We start from the raw sequence: 9737 nt of genomic DNA on the forward strand, positions 1-9737 counted from the left end.
AATCATACAAGGAAGGATCTAATGCTGTTTTACTCTAAGGATCTATTGAGGCATTCATTCATCTCTGAGTCAAGACTGGATGTTACAGGTTTTGTCATTTGTTTGGACTTATATTCCAAACATGGTAAACAAGGTGCTCTTCAGTGCTCTCCTTCACTTTTTCCTGTTCTCTCTCTCCCTCTCCAGGCACACATGGAGAGCCTGTAGCAGTTTGCTCAGTGGATTTGTGGATTTTACCCAGTGGACTATGGAGTTTTTTCCATGTATCTGTATTTCTGAACTTGAAATCCAATCTCATATTCATAGCTGATGTACCTTAAAGCATGGAAATTCACAGCACACAAAATACCCTCTTCTGCTTGACTGGTTCTCTGTTACTACTGACACTGACTCAGGGCTGTTATTTTTTTGCAGGTAAGGACAGGGAAGAAGGCCACTCAATCACCAATCCAGACTGGAATGATGCCAAAAGTTACTGGTGTTCTATGTGGAATAAAGGCAGAAAGATGGTGCACATAAATCAGTTTTACACCTCTTCGCTAGCAGTTCTGATCCATCAGGATTAAATTGTCTTCATCTATGAACATTTTACCTTCTGTGCATTACAGCATCTTCTGAGCTTCTGAGGTGAAGTTAGGGGTGCAGATGGAGTTCAAGCATCATTCTTAGAAAAGAGAAGTGCTTTGGAGTACTCAGATCATGATACCTTTAAAGGTGCCCAACGAGTTCAGAGCAGACACTGTAAAGGACACCTCTTTTAAAATTGTCTCCAGCTGGGAATCAGAAGACAAATGAACCGTAGTCACCAGAACTTTTTGGAACTTTGGTCTTGGTTTGAAGAGCTGAACTGTGAACATGATATCATGTGAACCATAACAGCCTCATAAACTTAAAGCAGACCTGGACCTGAAACTCTCTTTGAATGGCCAGGACTCAGGGCCAATCACTTCTCCATGCACCTCCAGCAGCAGCACTGGGGAAAACAGAGGCACAAACATCTGCCAAACACACGCACGCTCCCATCTCAGGAAACATCACACCGGATGGTATAAAAAAACCATGAGACAGCCCAGGTAAGAGCCCATGGCCAACAGGGACTACAGCAGCACTGAATCTTGGCTAACTCTAAATCTGGGTAGATTGGGACAAATGGCTCTTCTGCTCATTCTGCCTTGCACTCTGCCCTTCTATGAAGCAGCCACAGTGGGCCACCATCATGGCACTGGGCTGTGTTCCACTCCATCCCCAGAAGCTGTAAGGAACTCACATGGGGAGCATCCTTTATGAAAGTGCCCAGCCCTGCCAGGACAGGATTTGGGTTCAAACGACATTAATTTGCAAAATTCTCTGATCTCTCTCCGGGTGCTTTCTGTGTTGTTTAGGCAAAGTGCCTCTCTTAGAGCACTCTATTTTTTCTCAGTATTGCATTTATAAGAGGAATTTCCTTACCCAGAACCAGCAGATACTCTGCCTGCTCCACCCTTCCCTATCTTCCTCCCTGTCCCCATAAAGCTATTATTTAAAAACGGGAAAAAATACTCTGGCAAACAATCTTCCCTCCACCCTCCCTCCTATCTGTTTAAATATCCTTGACTGCAAGACATTCAGTACAGAACAGTCATCAATTTTTAATTCATTTAATCTCTTGGTAACAGTGTTCTCATGAACTGAAGGGCCCCTGAGGAAACTTCAGAGAAACCTGACGCTGGATCCAGGAATAAAATTTTGATAATAGAGTGGACTCCGTGGCACTGTATGGGTTAATGGGGGGAAAAAGATACTTAAAACTGAGAACCTTTCACCCCCAGCCAAATAAAAACACATTGTAAACCAGAGCTCTGTACCCTAACACAGCACAGACTGAAACAAGCACCAGGGAGAGAATTCCCTGCGTCAGAGTTGTTCATGATTCAGCAAACTTGGGAAGGAGCCCTCTGAGTAAACCTGTGGGTTGCCTGTGCTCCTGGTCCTGCTACCGCTTCTTCGTTCTTGTTCCAAGAAGCTCAGAGAACATCCTTATACACTGTCCGTAATTAAATTCTGCCTGCCTAAATGCCCTGGAAGTCTCAAGAGAGGACAATTTTCTCCTTGAGTCTGTAAATGTGGTGGAATCTAATACTGTGTGTATCTGCATTGTTCTCCAAAGAACTGTCATTCAGAAACGGACAAAATGCTACCTGTGTACGGCGTGAATGTTAATTGGCTCTGCAGGCATTTTAGGGTAGGGAGCAAGAGGATTCTTGGTTATATTCAATCATATCATATAATGGAAGCTCTCACAGGTCCCGGTTGTACTGGAGTGTTGCATGAAAACAGGGAAGAGCAAAACCCCAGTATTTTATCCCCAAAATCCCCAGTATTTTATCATCTCATGAAAGAGGTTAAAAATAACCTATAGCTCCAATTCTATGGCAGCCAGAAATGATGCATTTTATCTGAACCCAAGCTTTCTCATAATGGGATGCATAAGAACTACATTTCTCTGAGGAGGCTTTTGGAAGGAGACACAGGTTTGATCACACGCTGTGTGATACCAAACTTAATGCATACATAGAGCCACATCAGCTCTACAGCACCCAAGCAGCACAAAGTGCACATGCACCCATAGCTCCGGATATCCAAAGTGTCTGGGTGCCATTGGCTATCACAGAGAAATGCAGTGCTAACAAGGGTGGCAGCAGGAAGAAGCCTAAAGCCTTCAGCCACCCTCCTCACCTCCTTCAGCCCTCCTTCCTAGCAGAGATCCCTGCCCAGTATTTCCTTACCTATAATACCTGTTCTGTAGGGATGGGCATAGCCCCGTCCTGCTTGGCTTCTAGAGGCCGATGCTGAATAACAACTTCAAGCAGACTCAGTTGTAAAGTCTTCAAGCAGACTCAGTTGTTGTTGTCTCTTTACACTAAATCACACAACATAATTCCCTGTCTTTCCACAGGCACCTTAATGTAACAGGCAGGCTGCTACTGTAATGACAGGCAGCACAAAAACACAAGGCATTACTCTACAGAGCTACTCAGTAAATCTGTATGCTGTTTGCAAGATTATACAATGTATAGGACATTTAGGGGTCTATTTTTCAAAAAATGGTGACTAGAAAGTCGTGATGCAAAACATGGCCTCGATGTTTAGTGCTAAAGCCCTTTCCTCGACATGCACAGCAGAACTGCAGCTCAGCCCGACACAGAGGAGACAATTTGCTGGGACAATTTGCATAGTTACTATTTCTTGCAGAGACTTCCCCTATTTGTGGTGCCTTTTTCTAACCAAGTTGTCATTTACCAGCAGCAACCTCTGATTCTTTGCCTGTGTACCTCCTGTTCTCTTTCACACTGTTAAGAACATTATTTTCTATTCTTCTGTCAGCGGAGAGCACTGGTGATTAGCACTGCAATATCTGGTCCCCTTTATTGAAAATGTTAATCCTTCCTTTTTGCAGGGTTTCTTTAGCCAGGGGTGTTAATACTTGGTTAATATAATCAGGCTGCCTTTTTCTTTATTTCTTGTCTTGCATGTGTTTTAGGAAGGAAATTCTTTTTTATCTCTTGGTCAGAATTTATTATAGTCTCTCGTTTGGTTCTTTTTTTCTCCAGAGGGGCTGCTTTGACTTTTCTTGCTTTTTTTCTCTCTCCTTTTTTTTTTTTTTTTTTTGCTGTGATTATATTCTAACATTTAGCACCCAGCACACTCATTGTTTTGTGTCTTTTTTTGTTCCTGTAGTCTGTAAAGGGAACTTAAGAGTGTGTCCATCAAGGAGGAGTTACCTGTGTTCATAACCAAGAAGAGGACTGAGAGCTGAGAGTCTTCCCTCACCCACTGCAGAGGTAAGGCTTTCTTGGGCATTCCACAAGCTTCCCTTCAACCTGAAGATCCTTTCAGTATTTGGATAGTAACCAGCATCAAAGATCACCACCCACTGCTCATAAGACATTTTTTCCATGGAGAGAGCATGATATGAAGCATGGGTCACCTGTTGTAACTTCAGGAATCACAGATCTTGCCCCAGGGGAAAGGTGAGGTTGCCAAGATACAAACCAGAGATGGCTGCAGAATGAAGTGTAGGCAACTTCAGTGGTATGATCTTTTAATCCTGATCAGTAGCAGTTCAATGAAAACTCCTCTTGTTTTAATGTGAAGAGCACAGACCCTATATCCCACAAATTGCTGTTATGATGATTTTCTTTAAAAGGAAAGACATCACCTAGAGAAATACAGTCACCCAAGGAAGAAAAGTGCCAAGTCACCTGAAGTTTTGTCTCTCCTGATTGCAATCATATTTTATTCTCAAGTAAAGAGAAGCAGCTTTGGCAGTGAAGCTAGGAAACAGTGGATGTTCAGCATGTGGCTACTGTGGATATAGGACTCCAAGACAGTTTTCAAGGTTGCCCCAACACACACACAGGTATGCTTCCACTGGAGATAGTTTCAGCAGGCACACCTACAGCTGGATGGAGCTATGGGAACTGGTCGACTCTCTCCCTCTGTCTATCCATCCATCCAGTCAGCCAGCTAAAGTGGTCAGGAGCAATGGGGGTACTCCGGGGGGACTTTCCTTGTGTCTTCTACGAGTAGAACATGAGGTTGGCAGAGCTTTCCTTTGGCCCTTCGCTTCAAAACACCCATGAGCCTTCCCGTGCTACAGCTCCCAGGCACAGGCGGAGCGGGAGAGGGACTGGGAGCGGGAGTGGGAGCAGCACCTGGAGCGGCACTGGGAGCGGCGCGGGATCGGCACTGGGAGCGGCACTGGGAGGGAGAATGGGGTCAGGACTGGGATCAGGACTGCGATCGGCACTGGGATCGGCACTGGGATCAGGACTGGGATCGGCACTGGGATCGGCACTGGGTGCACAGCTCTTTTTTTTTTTTTTTTTTTTTTTTAAATTTTTTTTCCCCTCTCCAGATACCCTTAGGCTTTTGTTTGCAGGGAATAAATAAAGAGGGATTAGTTACGTTTATCTGTGTTTCCCTGAGTCTTTACAGAATAACTGTTACATGTAATTAAGTAATTTGGCTGTCCTTGACCAAGCTGATAGCAAATTACCAGACATTACTGATGAGGTTCCATTACGTTTCAAGAATAGATTACATGGATCTGGGATTTACTAATTTTTATTTATTTTAGACAGGTTCAGCTGGAAATAATGGTCTTACAAAGGTGAAAATGCAACGTGCTTTGACAAGTCACCTTTATCGAGCAGTATTGTTTGGCTATGTGTGGATGTAGGACTCCAAAACCATATTCAAGGTTGCCCCAACACCGAGATATTCTCCCTCTAGAGAGAGTTTCAGCAGGCACACCTGGAGCTTTGGGAACTGGTTGAATCCCTCCCTCCATCTACCCACCCATCCAGCTGAGCAGCTGTTGTCTTCACAAAGGATCTGCACTGAACCGGCTGCAGAGCAAGTTTCCCATTCACAGCTTTCCCTTGCCCAGTGTCAAACACGCTGATGGGATATGTTCAGGCAACTTTCATTAAGAGCAATATCATCCTGGATTTGTCCTCTGTGATCCTGTCAACTGATATTTAAATAAATCACACTCTTCAAGGATCCAGCTTAGCTGCTTCCCCTATGCTTTTCTGCATCTCAAATCACTAATCCATATACTCTTTTCTTACAATCTGCTTCCTGTGAGGTTTCCCATATAATTGTCACCACAGATTGACGAGTTTCTCTTCAGGAACCACGAAGCATCAATGTGCAGAAAGAATGTCAAAACATCATGTCTAAAAATAGATTCTCTTGTCCAAGATACAGATACCATTTCATTTATGTACTTTGAAGGCGCTTTATTGAGCATGCCAGATCCTTACAGATTCTCAGGGAATATGTTCTCCTCAAAACTGAGACTGGATACTTCACCTTAAAATTTACTAATCTTATTACACCTTTGTTTTTTAGGTATATACTAACTTACTATAATCACACAAACATACCTCATACTACACATATGCACCACTCGACCAACAGAAGGCTTGGAAGTATGTCCACAGCTCCTGATAAATTGCAAAAAGGAAAAAATCTTCCAAGAAGACACTGTGCTGATGCATTTGCCAAGAGGCCTGGCCAGAACTGATTACGGCCCACCACTGAGCTCTAGAAAGTGTGGCATCAAGACTAGGTCATCAAAACTGAAAGGCAGCAACTAATCATAATTAAAGGGTGGAGTCGTTTTTTTCCACCCCCTCCCGGGAACTAGCACTCGGGGTAGAAAATGAAACTCTTTCACTAAACCCCATTGTGTGGCTTTGTCTTCCAAACACACTGGGGAAAATAAGGGGAGGAGATTCAATAAGTGCATCCAGGAGAAACTTGGGATACAGCCAAGAGTCGTGATCTGGACAGTGCCAAGACTGTCAGCAGCACAGAGAGGAAGGGTCGCTTCCAAAAGACTTTTTGCAGAGATTTTATCCCTGCCAAACCCTCCTCCCAAGCCTGTAAGTAAGCCATGACGGCTATGCCTTTTTTTAGTCCATGCAAAACCTCTGTTACCAGAAATTAGAATGTCCTTGGGATGCTTCTGTTTCCTGAAGAAAAGTGAGCAGTTTCCTCAGAGAAGAAAGCAGCACCCAAGGACAGATGCCAATGCACAGAAAACATTTTAGGTGTTTTTGGTCACGGTGGGCATGGGCCAGCCTGTGCCTGTAGACTAAACTGGTCTAGTTTCCTGGGACATGGGATTTCAGGGTTTGTTTCTCTGAAAACCTGACCTGGCACACAGGTCCAGGGAAGGCAATTTTCAACAAGAGAAGTGTGAATGGTGGGAGTCCCCCAGCCCAGCCTGGGGCAGCCCCAGCAGCCAGCTGGGCCAAAGCACTGGCTACCCACTGCTTTGGGTGAGGTTTACCAAGGTGGGATGGCTCCACCTGCTCACTGGCATGGCTAAAGGGCAGTCCCTCTCCCTACTCCTCTCCTCTCCTCTCTCCCCTGCATGCATTTGTATGTCTGGCTGGCTGCTTCTCTCAAACCAGCTCTTGCTCTCAGTCTGCCCTTGGTGCACTGATTCAGCTCATTAAACTGGCTGAAAGATAATTAACCATGCCTGTGAGGGAAAAAGGGCAGGACACACTCCTCAGGAACAGGGAGAGGCAGCCCCAGAGACATTTCTCCAGGCTGTGAGTGCCTAGTCTTGACCGATCCTCCCTTTCAGGTAGGCTAAGGAGGGACAGGCCATCACAATTCTTGCACAAGCTACCTTCCTTGAGATTACATGCCCTGCATCCAGGCTGGCAGCTAGCAGCCACCAGGGAACTTCACGTGCCCCTCACACCCTACACAGACCACATTCAGTATGAAGGCACCTCCTCTCCTCTCTTTCACCTCCCACATGCAGCATCACCAGTCTATGGAGCTTGCCAGAAGTCCACCACTAGCAGCCTGAACAGAAATGTCCAAGTTTTATTCCCACTGAGAAATATGTGAGGGTTTCATATGTGCCCCTGAGGAAAGATGTTAATTATTTTGCTTATTTTAGGAGTTTTTGTAATAACTGACCTCTCTGTTGTCAAAACCACAAGCCTCACAGATCAAAATATTAGACACATTGTCGTATTTCATCAAGAGGAGCACAAACTTTGCTCAGTTTCTTTCTTCTCCTCCATGGGGAGAAGCAAAACTTGTTTTTCTCAGTAGCCCAGTCATTGTCCCTTTGTTCTGTTTGTATAAAGGAAAATGAAAAGAATCCTGAAGAAGCAACCAACCACATCGACCATTTTTGTATTCTTATTACAAACAACAAGCATGTCAGAAATCTTTTGGTTTTTTCTCTTGGAACCTGTCTTTTTATGTAGGCACTCCTTGAAACAGAATGAAAAATAGTAAGTCCTTACTTCATTTCCCTTTCCATTTGGAATGGGTGGGGAATCACACAACAGAAAAGGGCAGTTCATTTTCCTAAGTGTTTTTTTACAACCAACAGGATGGCAACTTAGAGCTGACACTGTCTCTTCAGGTCTTTGGGTCTTGGCCAGGTCACTGTAGAGAAAAAAAGCCCAACATGTCTGGATTCCTTGCAACAGCTTTTCTAAGTGGCTGCTCCTGCTGTTCTGCGGCTGCTGCCCCACACTTCACTGGAGAGCACTGATCTCCCATGAGCTGCTCATCTGCTCCCTGCCCTGCCTGCTCAGCCAAGCAGCCTGGCATGAGACCTGGCAGTCCTGCGAGAGCGCTGTGCCATGCTCTGCTCTCCTGTGTGCATGCCTGCCTCCCCCCAGCAGGCAGACTGACAGGGCAGGGGCTCTGTGCTCAGTGTGGGTCTCCTGCATGGTGTCCTTTCACCTCTGAACCCAGCCAGTTGTCCCCCTGGCCAGAGGTCTCATCTGCAGTGATACACATGGGGTGTCAATGACCTCTGGCTCAGGCCTGGCCCTTTCTCCTGGGGCAGCACTTTGCCAGGTGCCAACCTTTACCTGACCCCACCCTGCTCCCTTCACATAGGGAAAAGATCACCAAGGCACAGCTCAGTGTGAGCTTGAGCACACATGGAGCTTGCAGTGGACAGAAGCACTCCAAAGCACCTTGCTGTGTGTCTCATTCTTGTCACACAGACCCTCTTCCCCTGACTGCTCGACAGCGTTGCAGAGCACAGCAGTCAGCCTTCAGTTAGTCTCTGTGTCTCCACGCTGTCTGTGGAAAGATGCTGTAGAGCAGCTCTTTCTCTCCAGACACCTAACCTGGGGTCTCCTTACCTCATTATCTGTGAAATAGAGGCCATCTATAACAGATTTTTCTTACATCTCATTGCTGACTGTGTGGAAATTCTTCCTGTAATACCTTCTCCCCATTCAATTTTTAGCAGATTTGGACACAATTCCACATTATTCAGAGATGTATCATCATTCCTTCTGAAATCCTGGAGTGTTTGAAGATAGCTTTTCATTTGGGGTGCTGTAGAAAGCATTGGGTCTCTCCTAGTTTTGAGTTTTCAGCTGGTACAGGGGACCAGGAAGAAAAAAAATGGACAGTGAGTTATGTGCTTGCTGACTGAGACTCTCCCTTATTTAAAAACAGTTTCATCTTTGGAAAGGTTTTGCTCTTGACAGAGATTCTTTACTCTAACACTTGTAATGAGTATTTATTACAACAGTTGCATTTGTCAGTCCCTTGTATGCACTGGGCTCTGTGGAGATTTAATGTAGCAAAATCAGATGATGGACTGGATTCCTGGTGAAATATCAGATACTTGTACTCCCTTGAAAAAAAAAACCCTTCATATAGTTTTTCAGCTTTGCTTACATGGCAGCACCCCTTCTGTTTCACATGGTGCCAACAAGACACTTTAAAATTTCCTGGACATAATAACCCCTTCTACCTTGGCAGCTCAGCAAGAACAGCTTTCTCTGAAACCTCCCTAATCAATTGCCTTCGCCAAGCCTTTTGCTTAACAAATCCTGCAATTGCTTCCAGCTTTTTCCCACAAGTGATACCAAATTAATGGATTTGTAGTCTCCTGGTGAATCTCTTGGCCTTTCATTGTCTGATTAGGCACACTCTGGCTTGCTGGGAGGAAATGTACCGCATTGATAAAGTCGCTGGATGAGGTTCATTTCATGTCCCACTTTCCTTTTGTATTCTTGGATTCATGCACGTCAAAATGTTACAACAAACATGGGTGAGATTAAAAAGCTCCAAGTCCCTCAATATGGGCACATTTCACGTCATGATTAATCCAGTGTCCTAGGTATCCTAGGAAGTCATGCATGCTATTCCAAATCTGTCTTACATTTATGAACTTGGCCCAA

At 44.9% G+C, this 9737-nt stretch overlaps 1 long non-coding RNA gene across 1 annotated transcript in view; it reads left to right on the forward strand.

The window, feature by feature from the left end:
* The window catches only part of LOC108448805, a 78187-nt gene extending 73352 nt beyond the window's left edge, over positions 1-4835 (forward strand). The window contains exons 2-3 of the long non-coding RNA XR_001864832.1: positions 415-1073; positions 3718-4835. This is a non-coding gene — a long non-coding RNA (uncharacterized LOC108448805). The remainder of the gene's footprint in view (positions 1-414; positions 1074-3717) is intronic.
* The last annotated feature ends 4902 nt before the right edge of the window (positions 4836-9737 follow it).

Source organism: Corvus brachyrhynchos, unplaced genomic scaffold, assembly GCF_000691975.1.
Source record: "Corvus brachyrhynchos isolate BGI_N302 unplaced genomic scaffold, ASM69197v1 scaffold87, whole genome shotgun sequence".
Lineage (NCBI taxonomy): Eukaryota > Metazoa > Chordata > Aves > Passeriformes > Corvidae > Corvus > Corvus brachyrhynchos.